Source organism: Budorcas taxicolor, chromosome 11, assembly GCF_023091745.1.
Source record: "Budorcas taxicolor isolate Tak-1 chromosome 11, Takin1.1, whole genome shotgun sequence".
Taxonomy (NCBI): domain Eukaryota; kingdom Metazoa; phylum Chordata; class Mammalia; order Artiodactyla; family Bovidae; genus Budorcas; species Budorcas taxicolor.
Genome location: NC_068920.1, coordinates 48,522,626 through 48,546,632, shown reverse-complemented (window position 1 = coordinate 48,546,632; position 24,007 = coordinate 48,522,626). Strand labels below are relative to the sequence as shown.

The 24,007-nt window shown below is 47.4% G+C and overlaps 1 long non-coding RNA gene across 1 annotated transcript; it reads right to left on the bottom strand.

Annotated features, from left to right (window-relative positions):
- Positions 1-866: 866 nt before the first annotated feature.
- On the bottom strand, positions 867-8,435 carry LOC128056140 (uncharacterized). Its single transcript, XR_008200151.1, has 3 exons — positions 8,364-8,435; positions 6,126-7,661; positions 867-6,019 (listed from the first exon to the last, which is right to left on the bottom strand). It is a non-coding gene; the product is annotated as an uncharacterized LOC128056140 (long non-coding RNA).
- Between the last annotated feature and the right edge of the window lie 15,572 nt (positions 8,436-24,007).

The following is a 24,007-nucleotide window of genomic DNA, read 5'->3' as shown; positions in this document are numbered from 1 at the left end:
TGCAGCATCTAGAACAAGGCTTCCCAAACACTCACATGCCAGCTTGGTATCTTGTAACACTCTACATTCGGATTCAGCATCCTAGGGTGGGTCCTGAGATGCTACCTTTCCAACTAGCTCCTAAGTGAGGTCAGGACTTCTAGTCACAGACCCAAGTTAAGTAGGGAGGGCCTGGAGCTCTGCTGTCCATAGTGAGGCTCATGGGTTAAGCATTAACAGGGCTTGAGAAACTGCCCTGCTCAGAGAAGAGGAAGGGATGTGGAGGTGAGGATTCTGACGGAGAGCAAGGGATGTCCACCCCAGGGACTTGGCCCAGACCTCTCAGCACTGCCAAGAGAGTGGAGCCACTGACCAGAGTCCCTGGTTTCCATCCCCACCTACCGCAGCCTTGGCTGGAGCACAGACTGACTCCCCCAGCTGTTTCCACTGCAGGGAGCCCCAGACAGCGGGTGGGGACAAAGTGGCACCCCTGAGGGGACTGGAAGGCAGATGCGCTGGGCTACGGCACTGTACGCGGTACCAGGCCAGCTGGCCTTGACTTCAGAGAAACGGTTCTCTTATTTCTGATGGGCTTGCAGTGGCTACAGGCCACCCCTGTCTCTCACACCCTCCCTGAAAATTCAGAAGTCAAACCAAACCTCCTTACAGAAAATGAAACCAGACAGCGTTTGGCACCTTCTTTTTCCCTGGGCGAAAAGCAGACGTCTTGGATCCAGGAGTGGAGGGACCACCTGCTCTGGCAGAATGCGGAAGGCCCACTCCCCCGATGGGAACTGACCTGCGAACCTGGAAGTCAAGCTGCTAAACGCCCCCTATCCCCGCCCCCCACCGCCTGCTGCACCCCTGCCCCAGGGGATAGGGTAGCTTTCCAGGCCACACACGAGGGTTTCCCTGATGAAGCGTTTTTCTGTATGACAAAACCCTACTCTTGGCCAGTGCCAGACAGAAACAAGTGTGATGTGAGTTCTAGAGGGAGACCAAAGGGCACGTCCATCCCTTCAGGGCCAACACCCTGCCCCGGCCAGAGCAGCCCCCGCCCAAAACCAGTGACCGCTGGAGGAATGCCAGGTGAGGTGCCCCTCCCCTACAGCTTCCCCCGCTCACCTGTGACCGTGCCTGAAATTGCAACAGGCACATTCATTCTTTGGGGATGAGAAATTACATCTCTTAAAATGGTCCCACCCACGGGAGAGGTAATACATTAAGCTGTTATCAGTCACCTACACTTCAGTGTGAATTAGTTGAACAGTCCTGGAATATTACACCTGAAATGGGGGCCTAGACCAACCCTTCCTTTAAAAAAAAATTATTTATTTATTTTAATTGGAGGCTAGTTACAATATTGTGCTGGTTTTTGCCATACATCGACATGAATCAGCCACGGGCGTAAGTGTTTCCTCCCCGCTCCTGAACCCCTCTCCCACCTCCCTCCCCATCCCATCCCTTTGGGTTGTCCCAGTGCACCGGCTTTAGTGCCCTATTTCATGCATCAAACTTGGACTGGTCATCTATTTCACATATGGTAATATATATGTTTGGAGAAGGAAATGGCAACGCACTCCAGTGTTCTTGCCTGGAGAATCCTATGGACAGAGGAGCCTACACTCCATGGGGTCGCAACTTAGCGACTTAGCGACTAACCACCAATATACATGTTTCAATGCTATTCTCTCAAATCATTCCACCCTCAAGGAAAACTGAAGCCCAGAGCAGAGGCGACTGCCTCAGGGTCAGACAGCAAGGTGGTGGCCGAGGGGGAAGGATTGCAAACAGGTGACTGGGGTGATGCAGAGAGCCCCAGTACAATCAAAGGGAGCAGGGGACATCCTCAGGTTTTCATTCTACAGACTAACTCAGAGTTGTACCAAGTTTCTCCCCTAGAACAGGTTGGGGGCACAGGCAGAAGCAGCTCCCCACCCCGCCCCACCCTTGAGCATGTCTTTGAAGTCTTCAAGTTCATTCAGATACAACATTCTACTCCAATACATTCCAGTCTGTTTTCACATAAATACAATAGTGAGATTTATTTAGTGAGACGCCACTTTCCACTTCCCAGAGAGGCTGAGATCAAAGTTTGTGTTTCTGGGGAGCGGACTTAGGTGGTTGTTTTTGGTTTTTTTGTTTTTTGGCCTCAACCCATGACTTGAGGGATTTTACTTTCCAGACTAGGGATCGAACCTTTACCCGTGACAGCGAAAGCACGAAGTCCTAACCACTGGACAGGAAATCCCCTGTGTGCTCCTGTATGCCCTTTGTACCTCTTTGAATTTTTTGCATCTTGCAAATATTCACAAGTCAGAAATTAATAAGATTTACACTTTAAAATGTGGGTGCATTGGGGTGTGAGGAAACAGGCTCTCTTGTTCTGATGGGAAGGAATGCAAACAGAAACATCTGTGTGTTGCACAGTTGTGATATTTATCCAAAAGCTAAATATGCACACTTTTTACCCAACAATGTCTGGTCTGGGGATCTAGCCCACACCTGGGGGGAATGATCCTCAAGTGTATCCACAGCTACATTATTTGTGCTGACTGTAAGAACCTGCCCTGAGCTTTGGACCATCTTTGAAGAACTTTTCAGCTCTAAACAAATCCCAAGAGCTAGATTTCTGCTCATGATCTTCTGGCACCACCTCGGGATATAATTAGTAAAATAATAACAACAGCTGATGCCTATGAGGGCTTGATTCGCGCCTGGCTTGGCATAGTCTCAAGTCCTTCAGTTTTCACAACCACCTCAAGAACTAGCTGCTGGTCTCATCAGCCACCTGTGAGGAATGAGGACAGCAGGGCAGGTAAGTGCCAACCTTGCCCAAACTCAGCACATGGCAGAGAGAGGACTCGAACCAGGGCCCAGGCACTGAACCTCTGCCCTCGACTGCCTGTCTGTATAACAGTGCACGCGCAGGGATGCAACTTCTAAGTGCTAAGCCACCGGGTCAGTCACTTCACAGTGTTTTTACGAGGTCATCTCCATAGTTCTGTGTTGAGGGCAGGAGATAGAGGCTGGGGCGGGGGTCAGGGGGAGCGTCACTGAGGGAACTGAAGGTAAAAACAGAAGACACTGCCCCTGCCCTTAAGAAGCTGACAGTATGTGTGAGAAGATGACAACAGTCCTTATGATGTGTTTGTGCAACACATCAGCTTTCGAAGCCCTTTCATTATCTCATTTAATCTTCTTGTCAATCTTGCCAAATAATTTCTATGATCTCTGCCCCAGGATGAGGAAACCAAAGCTCTGCAAGTCACATGGGCTGCCCCCAAGATCAGCCAGCCAGCCAGGGGAGGGGCTGGAACCTGACCTCAGGTCTCATGACTCCCACTCTGTTAAAGGGGAAATGACATGCGGTCTTGACAGCCCAGCTCAGGGGTTTCCAACTTGCTCCAACACGAGGACTCCTTTTTCCCATCAGAAATTATTGTGATCCTGCACATGAAGGGAGTTGTTATTTTGGGCTTTAGTCAATTGGGGGAAACTCATAGAAGGAAAACGACCAAAGCTTCACTACAAACTTGAAAAGGAGCAGCACATTTATATCCCAGACATTGCTTATACAGTCAGCAGAGACTATTTGGAGCACAAATAGGGACTTCCAGCAATAATCCTGCAGCTCATAGGCAGGTAATAACTTGCTGAGACCATACTGCCATAGCAGGTCAGAGGAGGACACATGTCCGTAGTTCATCTTCTCTACCAGGGTATGGGAGAAAAAAGCCCCCAAATTCTATGGGGTTGGCAGAGAGTAGAGTGGAGGAGTCATTGGGAGCAAAGGAACTTGGTTGCAGGAGGCAAGCCTGTGGGAAGCCCAAAGGGTGTGTGGATGGATATATATTTCTGTTGGAACCAAGGGTTGGTTCCAGATGCCAAGGACCATTTGAGCAACTGGGATTAAGAAGTAGATCAGAAGTAGATAGAGTGGTCCAGAGGGAAGCTGATGCCAATCTGAACCCCCTATCTGGTGTTTTTGGGGTCAGATGTGCTTTGTAATGCAGGGCTTTTGGTTTCAATTTTAGAAAAGCAACATGGCTGTCTGTAGTATATACTTTGCAATGCCTCTAGTAGGATGTGGGCTGCATTCTCTATTCAAATACATTGATGTTTCTGTAATAAAGTGTATGGATAATGGATCATTATACTAGGTGCAATTGCACTTCCCTTTCTGCAAATGCAAATAATACTAGGTGCAACTAAAGAAAGACTTCACTTCGCACTGGTTCAGGACAGGTTTTGTTGCCACATGTGTTTCCTTTTCAGAGCTTTTTAAGGTTTTGGAGCTGTAGATAAGGGATTGGGACTTAGATTCCATTTTTGGCCAGCTTGCTACATGCTAGGCAGTAGTTCTAAACTGATCTACATGCATTATCTCATTTAATCTTACGTCAGCACTGAGGTTTTATCATCAATTAACAGTCAAGAATAGTGAGGTTCCGAGATGTTGAGTGACTTACTCAAAGTCACTCAGCCAGTCAGCTGCAGGGCTTGGGACCGGATCCCAAGTCCCTGTGACTCCAAAGCCAGGGGTACCCCCGATCCAGTCCTGAGGAGGAAAAGCCCATTCTGCCAACCTCACAATTCTGTTTAGGTTGCCACTCTTTAGCACTGCAATTAACCACCAGGAAACAAAGGGAACAACCAAAGTACAAGACTGTGGCAGTGAGTTCTCACCCGTCGCCGAGTGGCCATCCCTGCACTACCCCATTCTCCGATGCACCTAGGTCCCACCTGAGCAGAACAGCAGAACAGGCATGAGCCACTCCGTGCCCTGTCCTGTGTAGAAGGCCACCATGCTTAGTAATCCCTTACTCCCCTTTCCAGAATTCATTCAGGGCAGTACGGCACAACAGTTACACTCACTGTTAGAGCAGAGAGCCCTAGGTGCACAGATTGGCCCTGCAGCTCACCAGCGTGCAAACTTCTAAGACATTAAACCTCTCTAGGCTTTAGTTTCCTCACCTGCAAAATGGGGGTAATAATAGCACTTGCTTTGGATTGTAAGGATTAAGTGAATGAGCATAGGTCAAGTACTGTACCGAAGACAGGGCTGTCCTGGAGAGAGCACTTGGTATTATTCCTATGGAAAAGCTCTTTCTGTCCTCAACCAGTCACTCTCTTCTCTACCTTGCACACTTGCCTATGTGAACTCTATCACTTTTTTTCCTGTTTATTTGCCAATATATCTGTTTCTTACTATTACATTGTGAACACCTTAAGAAAAGGATTTATGCCTTATTAAATTTCCAGCACACAGCACAGTGCTTGGCACATCATAGTTACTCACTGTGTGCTGAATGAATGAACAAATGAAGGAAGGAAGGGAGGAAGGAAAAGGCCTCTGTCTGCAAAAGCTTATAATTTTGCTATGGTGAAGTCATCAAAGTGAAACGAAACCATATGATTCTCACCTTCTATAGACATATCATAAAATCCTTCATCCTGCATACCTGTGCAAAAATCACATTAATTGCAGTCTCAGCCTCCATGGAGCTGAGTCTGTGCTGGGCAATGGGATGTGCCCATGTGAAAAAGAGCTGCAGAGCAAGGTTGTGGTATTGCCAGCCAAGGGAAAGACAGGCAGTGCCGCCGGGAGTCCAGAGCAGGGAGAGGGCAGAACAATATGGGATGAGTCACAAATGTGCTTGTCATCCTTGCTCATGGTAAAATGAGATTGTTGGGTAAACAGGAACAATGTCACAAGGCAGGATGAGCCAAGCGCATGCCTCTGAGTGGTGGGCACAGCCTTTGGTGTGGGGTTCAGAGGGGAGAAGAAAGAAAGCAGGCATTTTGCTGGTGGTAGGGCAGGCTGGCTGAGACAGCAGGATCTGAGTCCAAAGTCATGGTATCTCCAGAGATCATCGTGTCTTGGAACACCCAGTGTTCAGACCTGGCTTCCACGTTCACTGTGCTGATCTGTGCTGCACTGGACTTTGAGCTCTCCTAGGTCTGGGCTTCTGATAGCTTTTTATTATTGTACTAGTAACATCATTCCATTGTTTGAAAAAAGAAGAAGAGGAAGAAACTAAGAAGAGAACCAGAGAGAAAAAATAGCCTATAATCTCTTCTCCCCCAGAAAAATCACTCAATATTTTCGTGCCCACCCACCCTTAACCCACACTTCCACGCACCTACTCATCCATCAGTCCAACCATCTGTATCAGAGATCTTAGTTGCAAACCACAGAATCCACTTTAACAGAAAAGGAACTTACTTAAAAAGATTAAGAGGCTTACAGAATCCAGAAGGGATGATTGGTACAAAGGTCCAGTATTCAGAGATGACAGCCAGACCACCCAGAGGTACTCTTCCAGCAAAGCTACCATAGCAGCTGTCAATCAGCATGAATTCTATAACTTGCCTCACCTCACTCCCATCAGCTGGGTGGATCCCCAAGCATCTCCTCTGTTACTCTAAAGGTGAGGTGCCTCCCCCGCCCCCTTTTCTGGGTCCCTGCTTCCTCAGTTGCTCTCTTCCAAATCAGTCTCATATTGTTGCATCTGATTGGTGGAATGCAGGTCACACACCTATATCTTAGCTGCAAGGGAGTCTAAGAAAGCACATTTCTGGCCTTTACTTTGAGAAGTGGGACTTATGATCTGGGGAAAACCAACAAACGTAGGGAAAATGGGCTTCCCTGGTGGCTCAGCAGTAAAAAATCTGCCTGCAATGTAGCAGACTTGCAGGAGACATGGGTTCGATCCCTGAGTCAGGAAGATCCCCTGGAGAAGGAAATGGCAATCCACTCCAGTATTCCTGCCTAGGAAATCCCATGGACAGAGGAGCCTGGTGGGCTACAATTCATGGGGTTGCAAAGAGTCAGACAGAACTGAGTGATTAATCAACAATCTCAAGTATTCTCTGAAAGCAATCTAAAACAGTTACTGCAAAGGTAACCTTAGAGGCCTCTCAGGATGATAAAGATCACTTGCAGTTAAATTTAAAGGGATTTGTTAAAATCTGTCTTGCAGAATTACATGGATTCTGCCTTTTAGACGCTTATGTGCAGGACAACTGCTCAGTCCTGTCCAATTCTTTGCGACCCCATGAACTGGACTGTAACCCGCCAGACTCCTCTGTCCGTGGGATTCTCCAGGCAAGGATACTGGAGTGGGTTGGGTTGCCATGCCCTCCTCCAGGGGATCTTCCCAACCCAGGGATTGATCCCAGGTCTCCCACACTGCAGGTGAATTCTTTCCTATCTGAGCCACCAGGGAAGCCCCCTTAGAAATTTATACCATAGTTTAATTGATAAGAGGCAAGAAGCACACTTAAGTGACAAGAAGGTCTCTTAGTGACAAGAGATAGGAAAGTCACTGCTCCCAGGTTCAGAACGGCATATCAGCATAGGACGGGTCAGATGAGGGAAGCCTGCTGAGAATGGGTGTGTTGAAGGACCAAGTAGCTAAGGTACAGGCCTTGGCAGCAGCAGCGAACCCGCATCCTCGGTGACTGCTTCACAGCAGGTCGGATCACCATCCTGAATTCCGAGAGCATCAGGCACCCCTCTTCATCACGGCTGGATCACACTCTGGCGATTCTCTGATCCACGCCTACATCCTCCACTCCACGGAGAGCCAGCCATTGTGCCCCAGAAAGGCTCTGGGTGGGCAGGGGCTGGTGAGGACCAGGTCAGGGCGTGGCAGCTGGGAGGGTGAGGCTGAGACCTGTCATCACAAAGACAGTCTGCAGCCTCCCCCCGCCCCCCACCCTCAACCCCCACCCGTTTCCCCCAGGGAGGAGCAGCTGATGTGTTTCTGGAGTGTTCCAATCCAATTAGCGCCCTCCCCTAGCTCCAAGGAGAGGCCCAAGCCACCACTCCCTTCCCTGAGGTAGAGCCTCAGTGGGGAGGGGGTGCCGCGGAGGTCTGAACACCCAGACCCAGCTCCTCCCGGCAGCGCGGCTGGCTGGCCTCTAGACAGGCTGCTATGACAGCGCCCGTTTCTAGGCGACTGTTCTGGGGAATGGTCTGTTTTGGCAACCGGAGGGCCCCTGGGTAAGGGGAGCTTCCCACCCCGCCTCCCCACACCCCCCCCCGCCTCCCCACACCCCCCCCCGCCTCCCCACACCCCCCCCCGCCTCCCCACACCCCCCCCCCGCCTCCCCACACCTCCCCCCCCGCCTCCCCACACCCCCACCCCCCCCCCGCCTCCCCACACCCCCACCCCCCCCCCCCCGCCTCCCCACACCCCCACCCCCCCCCCCCCCCGCACCACGGCGCCGCCTTATTTGCATGGCAACCACCTCCCCGGCCGGAGCTGCGCTGCTCTGCGGCTGTCCGGCGACCTGGCTGCTCCAGCCCCTGCCCTGCACCCAGCCAGCCCCGGGCCCCAGGCCTGCCAGCCACCGCCTTATTGTCCCAGTCCTACCTCCCCGGGATGTGGAGGCTGCCCGCTGGGCAAGCGCATTTCCGGAAAGGCGAGTGCCCTAGGGAAGTGGGGAAAGGATGCTTAGGGACAAAACACGGGAATGGGGGAGGGGGAATGAAATATAATCTTTTTCAAACGAGTCCAAGTCACATGGCTTGGAGGCATCAAAACGCATACTGGATAACAAGGTTGGCTCACACGATGTTTGTTTAGGTGACCTCTCAGCTCAGCCCTAGGAGGTACTCGGAATATGTCTTTTGGATCGTTAAATTCCAAGTGTATGTGTGAATTTGGAAGTGGGTAGGTCTGAAAAAAAATATTTCTTACCTAAAACAATCAGGCAGTGATAGTCTTAGAAAATATTTTCAAATAGTTGCAAGAGGGACTTGGTGACATAGGATTATCAGATGATGAATTTCTTGGAAGAAACAGAAAGAGGAAATAAATAGATAGGCTGATAACTCGTGGAGGCTCCCTCTGTCCTGCGTAGGCCCACCCCACCCCACCACACCCACCAGCTTGAGTCCATGATGCCAACTGAGATGCCAGGCTCTGAACACGCAGACTGACATTAACTGCCCAAGGACACATGCCCTGGACTGGAACCTGAGAAGGCGGTTGGGCAGGGGCAGGTCACCCCAGCTGAGCGATCACATTCCCTGGCAGCTGTCCAAGGGGCAGCTTCAGCTGCACCTGTTTGTGGGGTGATTTGCTTTTATCAGTATTGACACAGCAGCGGGGCCAGGGAATAGCATAGTAATAAATAAATGAGAGCAAGAGGAGAAAAAAAAAAAAAAAGGCTGGAGCCACCCAGGCGAGGCAAAAATGCTGAGGTCTTTTTTTGCTTGTTGTATGTCAGCATGTTCAATCCAGCTTCCCCACCCCTGAAATCTCTGAGGATCATGGTGTAGGCTTGGCATGGGAGCTCTGGGTCTTAAAGAGATAGAATTGCGGAGTCGGAAGCACTTTAAGATCCTTTTGTGCCAGGCATCCCTGCCCAATGGGTCTCAAGGTTACTCTGTATCCTCACCTGCCTCTTATGGTTTGTCACGGACCTCAGCAGGGAGTTCCTTCCTGCCTCTGCCAAGTTTCGGCATCAGGGACACAATGATTAAAGCATAGGTTTTGGAGTTGGTCAAACTTAGGATCAAATCCTGGCTCTGCCTAGCTGTGTGATTTTGGATGTGTTAACTAATCACTCTGGGCCTCTGATCCCCCCCCCGAAATAGAAAATGGTAATAAATAAGTAAAATAGTACTATCTATTGTTGCAAGGATGCAAAAGACCTAGAATAATTGCTCTGTATATGTTCACTTGGTCACTATTATTACTCACATCACCTCGAGTTTCTTGCAAGGCTTTGGAGAAAATACATCACCATCACCACCCCCCATGCCAAACAAACAAACAAACCCTAGGGGAATTGATCTGTTCCAGAAACTGGAGAAGGGGAGCAAGCAAGAGACTGACATGCTCTTTGCCCCCCAAACAGGGTCAAACATGGCCTCTTGGTTTCTCAGGCTTGTTTCCAGGCTTCAGGGGACTGCAGGCTGACTTACATTCATTCTAGTTCAGTACAGAAAGTGGAATGCAAAGAATCCTGGTCATCAGAAGCCACCTGACCAAGCCTAGAGATAAACTACATTGGCAGAAATTACTAGCCATGCATAACTACCAGGTTTCAGAGAGGAGGTAGGTTCTCTGGGTGAGACATAGTGTAGCTGCTAAGAAGATGGGTTCAGCTGTCAGATCACCGGACTCTGACACCAGCCCCGACATCTGCTAGTCATGTGCCCATACCAAGTTATTTAACCTCCACAAGCCTTGCTTTCCTTATCTGTAAAATGGTCATAATAATACCCCATAAACTTGTTGTGAGTTTATGTATGAAAAGCATGTTAGTGAGTGCCTGACATGGAGAAAGTGCTTAATCATGTTAGCACTCGCCATCCTTGCTATGAGATGAAAGAAACCAGGGACTGTGTCATATTCATTGCTGAATATCCAGATCCTCAAACAAAGCTTGACATTTGGCAGGTACAGTAATGCTTGATGAATAAATGACTAACAAGGCCCTTGCCCCCAAGAAGTTGAATCTTCCCAGGAAATAGAAGACATAAACTGCCTATGCTACTCACAGTAGGAGTCAGCAGAGGGTTAAAAGCCATCCTGCCAGTCCCCAGGCCCCAGAGGCAGACAGTCCCTTTGATCCCTCAGTTTCATCTATCCAGGATGCTTTCAAGAGAGGAAAACAGGAAGTATCCCTGATAGCCCAGCTTGCTCTGTTGTTGTTTTTTTTTTTTATTATTTTATTTTAATGAATGGGGGGGTTGCAGTGGGAGGAGAATGGTCCTTTGGGTCACATTTTGCCAGGAAATCAGTCTCCTTCCTTTCAAATGCTGGAGCTTCCAAAGGGGCAGATAAATAGTGGTATGCTTGATACAGAGAGATAGATGTGATCCAAAAATGGCAAGGCTGACAGGTTAGGGTCCTTAGCGACTCAGTCCATGCAGCCCTTTGTATATTCACTCACTCACTGTTGACTAAGTGCCTTGGGCTGGACCCTGAAATTACGGCTCAGTATCAAGTGTCCACGACTTGACCAAAAGGACAAAGGACAGTGAGCTCAGAGAAGATGGACGGAACACAGAAAAGGCTATTCCAAAGGAGAGAGAGAGCAGCTGGTATAAGAAAGCAGTCATAGGAATGAAAATGGAGGAGAACACAATGAAACACCCAGAGAAGAGTAAGTACATGGGAAAAAGAAAAGAGAACTGCTTCTAAGCATTTGAAGCCAGGGTAGTCGAGTCCTCGTAACAGGAGAACTGTACACAGAGTGCGTGCAGGAGAAGCCCGCGAACTCCAGGGACACACAGCTGACAGGCATGAACAGAAGCAGGAAGCAGAATAACAGTTTAAGACAACAGATCTAACTCTGACCAGGCCAGCCCCCAAAACAGAGCATTTGCTAACCCTTTGTGTTAAACTTACATTTGCCCAGGATGGACACGAGAGAATGTTCTAGGAAAGTGTAAAGGTTCTATGTCATGATAGAGGTGTAGCTTGCATGGGCAGATCGATTTCTCAGTGTTATACAGTTAAGAGTTCTGCACGTCCATGTTTATAAGTTTCACCTGAAAAAAAAAGAACTCTACAAAATATCTGCCAAGTGGGCAGAGCGTGAAGGTAGAGAGGCAACAAGAAAGATGATCATCTAAGCGGGGCAGAGGGTACCTGTGGGTTCACAATACTGTTCTGTTGATATTGAAATTGTTTAGGAACTTTTATGACAAAAAAAAAGTTTTTAAAAAATTGTTCACTGCTGTCCTCAAGCAAGTCCCTTTCAGATTCTCAGAAAAGCAGATGAGATATTACCTATTATAAGTCCAGTCTAATGAATCTAGCCTTTCTGTTATATACAAGGAAATTGAGGTGCGCCTTGAACAAGTCAGATATAGTCAGATATCAGATTCTCAGATAGCCTGGGGCAGAGCTGAGGCTGGAATCTCAGGCAGGAGCAGTGCCCTTTGACCTTTTCAACTCTCACCCACTGGTAGGGAGTCAGCTGGAATTTACTCATTAGCTTGGGTTGCCTTTCCAACCTGCAGTCCCAAGTCTTGAAGGGCAGGGAGGCTGAATGGCCTGGGGGGATTCCAGACTCCCAACCACTTTCTCCTGCACTGTTTTCCTTCTGTGGGTAATCCTGAGCTCACAGATTCAATTAGGTCCCTTTCTGCCACTTCCAAATGAAGCAAAGGAAACCCACATGATTACAGATTCCCAGTAACCCAGAGTGATACAGGAGCTAACAGAGGCGTTGCCTCAGGGCAGCCCATCCTCCTCTCCTACCTTGGTTGCCCTTTATCTGTAAGAAGATTTCGGGTTCTGTTATCTTACAGGGTTGTAGGGAGGATCTCAAGAGGTGCTGGTAGGGAAAGCACTTTGAAAAGTTAAAAGAGCTGTGCAAATGGAGGGAGCATTATCAAAGAGAGAGCACGCAGAAGAGGAGGCAGGGAAGCACAGAGGCTTCTCCAAGGTTCTTAACTGCCTTTAGGTTGTGCCTTAGGGGAAAAGACTTTTGGGGGAGGGGGGAAAAAGAGGTGCTATAGCCTTCTCTTTTCCATTTAAAAACATAATTGTATTTCTTTTTGTCTGCGCTGGGTCTTCGTGGCTTTGCGAGAGCTAGCTGCTCTCAGTTGCGGGGTGCGGGCTTCTTAACTCGGTGGCTTCTCTTCTTGCTGAGCACAGGCTCTAGGGCAGGCAGGCTCAGAAGTTGAGGCTTGAGGGCCCTAGAGCCCTGGCTCAGTAGGTGTGGTGCACACACTTAGTTGCTCCATAGCATGTGAAATCTTCCCGGACCTGGAATTGAACCCATATCCCCTGTATTGGCAGGCAGATTCTTAACCACCCCGGCACCAGGAAAGTCCTCGAGCACTTCTGGCTGCTTGCCCTGTGCCAGGCAGTGTGTTCTGCTCTTGCTGTAACATCTCATTTCTTCCTTTGACTCTAGTTATTATTGTTCTGCCCATTCTGCACATGGAGAAAAGAGACCCAGAGAGTCTCAAACAACTTGCCCAAGATCATACAGCTGCTGAAGGCAGAGCTGGGGCTCAAAGAGCTCATCCCGTCCTGGGAGGGAAGGCCACCCCTCCCTCTGGGGGAGGGGAGGGACTGCAGAGACTCCCTGGCACAGGGGTGTCCGAGTCACCGTCAGGCCTGGCACAGGGGTGTCCGAGTCACCGTCAGGAGACCTGGACTCAAGTCTCAATTCAGCCGCTTATTAACTGTGTGACCTGGGCCGAGTCCTGTGGCCTCTTCAGCAGCAGTGCGGTGATAATAAAGCCTGCCCCACCTCCCTCACGGGAACACATGAGGATTCTGTGAAATCACTGATACTGCAGGTGCTTGGAGACAGTGGCAAAGAGAGACTGAAATGAAGAGTTCCTGATCGTCTCTGCGGAGAAGCAGCCCTGGCTTATGACGTGCTGACATCCACCTCCTTGTCCCCTCGGCTTGCCCTCCACCCCTGAGAGGCAGAAGCCTAAGCCGGGGCCAGGGTGTCTCCTTGGATGGTGGGAAGGGGGATAAGAGGCGTCAGACTGTGCCAGTTTAAGGATTTCCTGAACAAACACGTTAGAGGGTAGCGTTGGCTTAGGATTCTCCCCTAGGCCCGAATTGCAGCAGGGCTCCTTTCTCCTCCTGTTTGTCGTAAAACAAACAGGCTTTCAGCTACTTGGGCAGGATTTAACTAGCAATCAACCCTAGAGATAAGTGGATCATGCTCAGCAAGCTCACATGGGAGTAATTTGTACCCAAGAGCAGTTCATAATTTATATTTTTGAGTCCACAGCCAGGGAGCTATCTTTTATTGGCTAGAGACATAGTCATCCCATACTGTACAGCCCTTCTGTCCAAGAAGGAAATAACAGGAAAACAGAGACTGTCCAGAATCAAATCACAGCTAAATGTGTACAGAGCTTATTCTTATAAGCCTGTAAACATCTGTAGGTAGGATCTCTCTTTCAATGCATCTGTTCTATATATCCCCGCCCCACCATCCCCCCACATACCTGCAGCACTGAGCTCAAAAAGCACAGACAGTGTTTGTGAAATGAATGGAATTAGGGGAGAGAGAATGTAGTGGTTTTACAAGTTTCCTGGAAGTCAAGAAAATAAAAACAAGTTTCCTGGAAGTCAAGGCAAGGCTGGTTGTGGCCCTTCCAGGGGACCAGCAGGTTTGTGCCTCCCGCACCCTGCCCGGCCCATAACCTCACTGCCCCCTCCTCAGGCTGTGCTTAACTCTAAGCTGAGAGGGGCCATATTTCCAAACCCCAAATTAGCAAACAAGGCTTGAAGGACTATTTGAAACCAGAAATCTATATTCCAGAAGGATATATGCCCTTCTGTTTGCCCTGGGATTGATAGTATTTGCCTGCATTTAAATATTTTTATATATATACACACACACACATATATATATGGCTGTATCATGTCTTAGTTGCAGCACATGGGATCTAGTTCCCTGACCAGGTATTGAACCCAGACCCCCTGAACTGGGAGCTCGGAGTCTTAGCCACCGGGCTGCAAGGAAAGTCCCATATCTGCCTGCATTTGGGCAGATTTTTCTCAACCCAGTTTGCCAGCTTATAGCTTCCTTCCTGGCAGTGATTACCACTGACTCCAACATACATGTAGGGAAGTCCCATGAACTCATCAATAGATCTTCAGATTATCTCACCCCTGTGGCCTGTTGGTCCTACTTGAAGCTTGCCTGTTTCTCTGTTTCCCTCTCAGCATCCTTCCTGGGATCTATCAGACTAACAGAGTGAGTGACAGAGTATGGTCAGGATTCCACCCAAGGGGAGAGCCCTAAGGGGCTGGGTGGGGCAGAGGAGCCTTGGTTTCTACCCAGTGGTATGTCCGTCCGTGGCGGGTCTCTCCTCTGGGTCTCCTCTGTGAAAGTGGATGGTGGGAGGTACAGACTCACAGTCTTAATGACCTTTTGCAATTCAAGCAATCGGTGAGCTGTGGGTTGTGAGCACTTGCCCACAACCCCTGCTTTCTCTCCTGCAGTTTGGGGATAAGCTGTCGTTTGCTCCTATCTAAGGCAAACACCTGCACTGGCCGCTGATCCGTCCCCTCCCTCCTCCAGCAAGGCTTCCTCCTCTCTTCTGGATCATCTGTTTTTCCCTCTTTGCTGAATCATTTGCCATCAGCATATACATATACATTAATATTCTGTAGTCTCTCCCATCCAGAGAAAAAAAGAAGTCTCTCTTGACCCTACTTCTCTTCCAGCTCCTCTCTCAAAACCATTTCGATCACTGCACAACTCCACCTAAACTGTTGCCTGTTAAAGTCACCAGTTCCCTCCACTGTGGTTAAACCGAATGATCATGACTCCTTCATCTCAACCACTCAGCAAGAATCAGCTGATCCTTCATTCTTCCTTGAAACACTTTTCTTCTTTTGGCTTCCATGATACTACATTCTCTTGATTATTCCTCAGGGTCTCCTTTGCTGGGACCTCCTTATCTCCTTCATCTAGAAATGTTGGAGGGTCCTGGAGCTCAGGCCCTGGATCTGTTCCCAGTCTTCATTAATCCATTGGTGATCTCATTCAGTCTTACAGTGTTAAATGCCGCTTGTCTTCTCCCAGGATCTCCTAGAAGCAGAACCTTAATAAAAGGTTTGCATGCATGTAGTTTGTATGGGAATGAAATTCCAGAGAGCAGAAATGAGGGACAGACTAAGAGAAACAGAGAAGAAACAGAAATAAATTCAAGGATGCATTACTGAGCTGAGCATCACTGTGGGAGACTGATGGAGATTCAGAACCGTCTATCAAGGATGAAGAGGGATCTTCATTTATCCACCAGCTTCCATGCACCACTGGTTAAGGGTAGCCCAAGGATCATCGCCTTTCCCATAATTCTGGTTGGACATGTGGCAGTGCTGAGTGAATTCCCACTGTTGTCCTACAGCCAGCCTTGGGCAGGAAGCTAGAGGTACACGGAGCAGGCAAGAGTTCATACCCATTGCAAATCTGGCCAACAGCAGCTGCACAACATCGGCTGGAGGGAGAGGTGGGACCAACAGGATTTAAAGGCATGCCTAAGGTGGCACCAGTGGTAAAAAACCCGCTTGCCAATGCAGGAGACGCAAGAGATGTGGGTTTGATCCTTGGGTTGGGAAAATCCCCAGAGGAGGAAATGGCAACCCACTCCAGTATTCTTGCCTGGAAAACCCCATGGACAGAGAAGCCTGGAGGGCTACATACAGTCCATGAGGTCACAAAGAGTCGGACACAACTAGGCACACGCTCGCAAGAGGTGTCTGATACGTCCTCTATACCTTGATGACTACCACATGTTTATATCTCCAGCCAGAGCCTCCTCCTCAAACTCCAGACTCACATAGCCACTGCTCACTCCATATTTCCTCTTGGGGGGGTCTCCTCAAAACCTGCGTCTCTCATAGTCTTCCCCTTGCCTTCAATGGCCACTCCATCCTTCGGGAGTTCCTTCTTCCCATGACAGAGACCTTGCAGACCTCCTTGAATCGGCAACACATATAATCCTCCAATGAATTATGTGGGCTTTACTTTCAAAATATATCCAAAATCTAACCACCTCTGACCACAGCTCCTCACCAAGCCACAGCCTCCCCACCCCCGCCCAATCTGGATTGCTGCAATTACCTCCCCATTGGCCTCCTGCTCATTCACTTATCTTATTACAGTCAATTCTCCACCAACAGCTAGTGAGCCTTTTAAAATGCAAGTCAGATAATGTCCCTCCTCGGCATTTCCTTTCCCCCTTCCCTGCTTTCTATTTCTCCACCACACTTAACCACTATCTGATATCATATACCCTTCACATATTTATTTTGTCTGTTGTCTCCGTCTGCTAGAATGAAAGCAGAGATTTTGTCTGTTTAACCCCTGGTGCCTAGAGGCCTGCCTGGTGTGTAGGGGGAGCTCAATAATTATTTCTTGGCTAAAGAACAGCTAGATGGAGGCCCTGCTCTTGACAGATGAGGAAACCGTAGCTCAGAGTTATGACTGTGCTGATGGCAGTGACAGGCCTTCTGAACGCCTCTGCTGCTGTCCCGAAAGATTGTCTCTACTCTCAGCCACACTCAGTTCAGTCCAGTTCAGTCCAGTTCAGTTCAGTCGCTCAGTCGTGTCCGACTCTTTGCGACCCCATGAATCGCAGCACGCCAGGCCTCCCTGTCCATCACCATCTCCCGGAGTTCACTCAGAGTCACATCCATCGAGTCGGTGATGCCATCCAGCCATCTCATCCTCTGTCATCCCCTTCTCCTCCTGCCCCCAATCCCTCCCAGCATCAGAGTATTTTCCAATGAGTCAACTCTTTGCATGAGGTGGCCAAAGTACTGGAGTTTCAGCTTTAGCATCAGTCCTTCCAAAGATATCCCAGGACTGATCTCCTTTAGGATGGACTGGTTGGATCTCCTTGCAGTCCAAGGGACTCTCAAGAGTCTTCTCCAACACCACAGTTCAAAAGCATCAATTCTTTGGCACTCAGCTTTCTTCACAGTCCAACTCTCACATCCATACATGACCACAGGAAAAACCATAGCCTTGACTAGATGGACCTTTGTTGGCAAAGTAATGTCTCTGCTTTTGAATATGCTATCTAGGTTGGTCATAACTTTCTTTCCAAGGGGTAAGCGTCTTTTAATTTCATGGCTGCAATCACCATCTGCAGTGATTCTGGAGAGCAAAGAAATAAAGTCTGACACTGTTTCCACTGTTTCTCCATCTATTTCCCATGACGTGATGGGACTAGATGCCATGATCTTTGTTTTCTGAATGTTGAGCTTTAAGCCAACGTTTTCACTCTCCTCTTTCACTTTCATCAAGAGGCTCTTTAGTTCTTCTTCACTTTCTGCCATAAGGGTGGTGTCATCTGCATATCTGAGGTTATTGATATTTCTCCCAGCAATCTTGATTCCACCTTGTGCTTCTTCCAGTCCAGCGTTTCTCATGATGTACTCTGCATAGAAGTTAAATAAGCAGGGTGACAATATACAGCCTTGATGTACTCCTTTTCCTATTTGGAACCAGTCTGTTGTTCCATGTCCAGTTCTAACTGTTGCTTCCTGACCTGCATACAGGTTTCTCAGGAGGCAGGTCAGGTGGTCTGGGATTCCCATCTCTTTCAGAATTTTCCACATTTTATTGTGATCCACACAGTCAAAGGCTTTGGCATAGTCAATAAAGCAGAAATAGATGTTTTTCTGGAACTCTCTTGCTTTTTTGATAATCCAGCGGATGTTTGCAATTTGATCTCTGGTTCCTCTGCCTTTTCTAAAACCAGCTTGAACATCTGGAAGTTCACGGTTCACGTATTGCTGAAGCGTGGCTTGGAGAATTTTGAGCATTACTTTACTAGCGTGTGAGATGAGTGCAATTGTGCGGTAGTTTGAGCATTCTTTGGCATTGCCTTTCTTTGGGATTGGAATGAAAACTGACCTTTTCCTGTCCTGTGGCCACTGCTGAGTTTTCCAAATTTGCTGGCATATTGAGTGCAGCACTTTCACAGCATCATCTTTCAGGATTTGAAACAGCTCAACTGGAATTCCATCACCTCCACTAGCTTTGTTCATAGTGATGCTTTCTAAGGCCCCCTTGACTTCACATTCCAGGATGTCTGGCTCTAGGTGAGTGATAACACCACCGTGATTATCTTGGTTGTGAAGATCTTTTTTGTACAGTTCTTCTGTGTATTCTTGCCACCTCTTCTTAATATCTTCTTCTTCTGTTAGGTCCATGCCATTTCTGTCCTTTATCGAGCCCATCTTTGCATGAAATGTTCTCTTGGTATCTCTAATTTTCTTGAAGAGATCTCTAGTCTTTCCCATTCTGTTGTTTTCCTCTATTTCTTTGCATTGACCACTGAGGAAGGCTTTCTTATCTCTCCTTGCTATTCTTTGGAACTCTGTATCTTTCCTTTTCTCCTTTGCTTTTCGCTTCTCTGCTTTTCACAGCTATTTGTAAGGCCTCCCCAGACAGCCATTTTGCTTTTTTGCATTTCTTTTCCATGGGGATGGTCTTGATCCCTGTCTCCTGTACAATGTCACAAACCTCTGTCCATAGTTCATCAGGCACTCTATCTATCATAATTGTTAGTTATTATTATGGATGTTGGCCGTCTATCAAGTCGGCATAGTAGTTTGTAGTCAGGCTCAGACGCACCTCCATGAAATCACTAGAGAACGATTCCGAGGAAATGGAAGCTTAAGTCATTTATGATCACATAGTATACAGGGAGCAAGCAACAAGTGAGGGAACTTGAGGTGAGGGAGGGTCTCTAGGATGTTCTGAGGAAGTGTGACACTGAGATCCCTGAAGGAGAAAGTGAGTATTTCAGATGTGGGAGCAGCAAGAGTGAGGAAAGATTACTAACCCCTTACATATGCCATTGTCCCACTCCTTATCTCTGTAGAGTAGACAGTGAGAGTGGGATGGCTTTGGGTTTGACCTGAAGTGGGGGGGGGTGAGTTCTATTTAGTCATGCTCTAGCTGTGTGACTTGGGCAAGTTATTTAGGCTCTCTGAACCTTAGTTTTCTTATCTACAAAATGAGGACGATGATACCACAATGAGTTATGAGGATTATATGAAATAAATGAGGGACTTCCCTGGCGGTCCAGTGGTTAAAGCTCTGGGCTTCCACTGCAGGGGGCACAGGTTTGATTCCTTGTCGGGAAACTAAGATGCTGCGTGCCTCTTGGCCAAAAAAAAAAAAAAAAAAAAAATCTTATACTGAATAAAATTTAAAAGAACATATCAACAAAATAAGTAAATTTAAAAAAATAACATGAGAAAGTGCTTGAGGCCGGTGACACAGTCCAGCAGTAAGTAGGGCCAGGGTCATTGCTATGATTCTTTGACTAGGTCATAGGAAGATGGCTGGGCCAGTCAGCAGGAAGGGTACAGAGGGTTGTCCTGGGGAATAGCAAAATGCAGGGGCTGGATAACAGAGGACAATAAATGCCAGGCTGAGACTAACACAATACTGTAAATCAACTGTATCTCAATAAACAAAAATAAAAATCATCACCAAGCTGAAATTAGTAAAGGACCTTGACCAGGGAACACAGAGAACACCCTGTGTTATCTCCCTGTGAAGGGAGATAATCCGGCAGCCAGAAGACCAGTGGGAAGGAGCAGCCTGCCACCTCCCCTCAGCCACTGTGCATCACTGTGGTTTCCTCACACCGTTGCAGAGACCTGGATCTGCTCTCCTGTCACCCTAAAGGGCCTTGGGGGTATGTCCTCCCTACCCTCAAAACTTGGCCCAAGGCCTGGCACATAGTAGGGCTCCATCATGTTCTAGTTGGAAGACCCTGGAGAGATGCTCTGGCACTAATTCAAATGCATGGTGGGAAAAGTCCAGGTGGGCACAGAGGCAGTGAGGACTTGGAGAGTCACATCATAGGCAACCTGGAGGGAGAATCAGCAACTGCTGCAGTTCTTTTAAGGTAAAAGTCAAAAAGACAAATGACCCAGGCGAAGAGGGAAATACGGGTCTGAGTCCCAAGTCTGCTCCCAGCTCCAGGTCCTTGGGTAATTTTTAACCATTTTGTGGGCAAATGTGGTATGCATGTCAGGGATGGGGGCAGATAGTACACAAGTTAACAGTTGTTGAATGCCTGCTGAGCATCTAAAACCTTTGAATCCAGACTCTAAGAAACAGAGAACAAACTGGTGGTTGGTTGCCAGAGGGGAGGTGGATGGAAGGCTGAGTTACATAGGTGAAAGAGATTAAGAGGTACAAACTTCCAGTTATAAATAAGTAAGTCACAGGAATGTAATGGACAGCATAAGGAATATAGTCAACAATACTGTAATAACTTTGAATGATGACAGATGGTATCTAGACCTTTCGTGGTGATCATTTTGTAATGTATAAAAATATTGAATCACTATGTCGTACAGAGGGAAAAAATAAAGCTCTGAACCTAGGCTTTATCGCTGAATAGCTGGTTGAACCTGGATATGTCACTTGACCTCTCTGAAGCTGTTTTATCTAGAAAATGGAGACTTAAAAAGAGATAATAGGAACTTCCTTGGTGGTCCAGTGGTTAATTCCAATGCAGGGAACGTGGGTTTCATTCCTGGCCTGGGAACCAAGATCCCAAAGGCCACAGGGCAACTAAGCCCATGTGCCATAACTAAGACCCAAAGCAGCTGAAGATATATAAATATCAAAATTAAATTTTTTTTGGAAAAGAGATGCTAATGCCTGCTTACCTTCCAATGTTGTTGAAAGGATCAGCTTATGGATATTCAAATAATTTGGAAACTGTCATATATTTTTAAAAGTTGAAGAAGTGTTAATAATATACTTGTGATTAATTTCTTGATCCTATTCAACTCTTCATTGGAAAGGCTGATGCTGAAGCTGAAGCTCCAATACTTTGGCCATCTGATGTGAAGGACTGACTTCTTAGAAAAGACCCTGATGCTGGGAAAAATTGAAGGCAGGAGGAGAAGGGTACAACAGAGGATGAGATGGTTGGATGGCATCACCGACTCGACGGACATGAGTTTGAGCAAGCTCTGGAAGTTGGTGATGGACAGGGAAGCCTGGCATTCTGCAGATCATGGGGTGGCAAAGAGTCGGACTGAGCGACTGAACTGAACTAATTCAACTCTTCATTAAAAATTATGAGGGGATTGACTTTGAAGGCTCAATATAAGTCATTTCACAAAAACATATAAGTTTTGTTTTGCTTTCTCTGTAAAAAGGGGAAATTACATTTTCCTGCTTTAAATGAAAGTGAAGGGTGAGTCGCTGGTCTGCAACTTCTGGGTGATGAGAAGTAGCAAGAAACCGCGAAGCTGGAGCCAGTCAACCTTCAGTCCTTCCACCCCCAGGTAGGGGTCCCACCTGCTCAGAGCTCTCCCTCTGATGCTTTAGGGAGTTACCACAAAGTGCCAGCTCCTCATCCAGGGTCTGAAACATTGCCTATCTGAATATTAAATTATAAATTACCAAGAAATGGGGATTAGAGTAGAGATGAGAAAGACAATTCTTTTGAAGGACTCAGTGGCTTACAAGACTAGGTTGAAGGTATTTTGGCATCCATTAAAACTGCAAACACCCAGGCCCCACCCCAGACCTACTAAATCCAAATCTGCATTTAACAAGATTTAACAATTTAACAGGATTTTTGCGCAGGTTGTTGATTGTAAATCATCCCTTAAAGGAAAGGGCAAGGGAAGGCAGCTTAACAAAGGTTTAAGTTGACAGTGTACACCTGAGCTCTATCAGGGCTTAAGAAAGGGAGTGTTGGCCAGCAGACTTGGAATATTAAGGCCCACAGGCAAGGTCATCCCTACTGTGGATGAGTGAGTTTGGATAGCCAGCCTGGTGCCCTTAAGCTTTCAAGTCATCTGATCATTCCTTGCAGAAAAATTGGTGTTCCCCAAATATTACTCGAGTTACCACCTGGCTTCTGCTTGGACATAACATGCTGGACACATTGACGCAAAGGTTCAGATGTAGCTGATAGACATTTTCCTCTTTGTAAGCTAAACTGGCATTCTCATTTTATATACTAATCAAATGAAATCAGATCAGGCCCACTTTTGGACAATGATAAATCAACCAGGGTGACAATTAGACAGCCTGATCCTGAGACCTGCCTGCCAGCAGGCCTCTTCGAACTAACCATCTCTCATCTCCATCCCTCCTCTGTCTTTGAATTTCTAGCTGTATTACTTAGTAATTTGAAACTAAAGCCCCCGCACCACAAGTACTGAAGCCTGCACACCCTAGAGCTTGTGCTCTGCAGCAAGACAACGCAGCGCTTCTCTCTCCATGCACCGAAACGAAGAGTAGCTCCTGCTCCCTGCAACTAGAGAAAGCCCGAGAAGACCCAGTGCAAGCAAACACAAATAAATTAAAAAAAAAATTTTTTTTAAAGAAAGGAAACCATGGTTTCTTGTCTGGGGAGTAGATCACTGAGATTTTGATACTGAAGAAACAGGAAGCATATTAAATAAGGGAATCAGTTCAGTTCACTTCAGTTGCTCAGTCGTGTCCAACTCTTTGCGACCCCATGAATCGCAGCACGCCAGGCCTCCCTGTCCATCACCAACTCCCAGAGTTCATCCAAACTCACGTCGATGGAGTCGGTGATGCCATCCAGCCATCTCATCCTCTGTCATCCCCTTCTCCTCCTGCCCCCAATCCCTCCCAGCATCAGAGTCTTTTCCAATGAGTCAACTCTTCGCATGAGGTGTATTGGAGTTTCAGCTTTAGCATCAGTCCTTCCAAAGAACACCCAGGATTGATCTCCTTTAGAATGGACTAGTTGGATCTCCTTGCAGTCCAAGGGACTCTCAAGAGTCTTCTCCAACACCACAGTTCAAATTAAGTATGGTATGTGTATATATACCATATATGGGCTCCAAAATCACTGTGGATGGTGACTGCAGCCATGAAATTAAAAGACGCTTGCTCCTTCAAGGAAAGCTATAACATACCTAGACAGCGTATTAAAAAGGAGAGAGATGATTTTGCCAACAAAGGTTCATATAGTCAAAGCTATGATTTTTCCAGTAGTTACGGATGGGTGTGAGTTGGACCATAAAGAAGGCTGAATGATGCTTTCAAAAGAATTGATGCTTTCAAATTGCAGTGCTGGAGGACTCTTGAGAGAGTCCCTTGGACTGCAAGGAGATCAAACAGGTTTGTCCTAAAGGAAATCAACCCTGAATATTCACTGGAAGGACTGCTGCTGAAGCTGAAGCTCCAAAACTTTGTCCACCTGATGCCAAGAGCTCTTTGGAAAAGACCCTGATGTTGGGAAAGACTGAAGGCCAAAGAAGAAAGGGGCAGCAGAGGACAAGATGATTAGATAGCATTACTGACTCAATGGACAAGAATCTGAGCAGACTCTGGGAAGACAGAGGAGCCTGGCGTGCTCCTGTTCATGAGGTCGCAGGGTCAGACACAACTTAGCAACTGAACAACACAGCAATATATATCTACTCAACACACTGCTATGAAGCTATAGTCCACACAGATTATGTGTAGGAATCTGGAAAGTACTAATAATATATATTCCCTGACAGTCTCAGCAGGAAAACTGACACACCCAAAA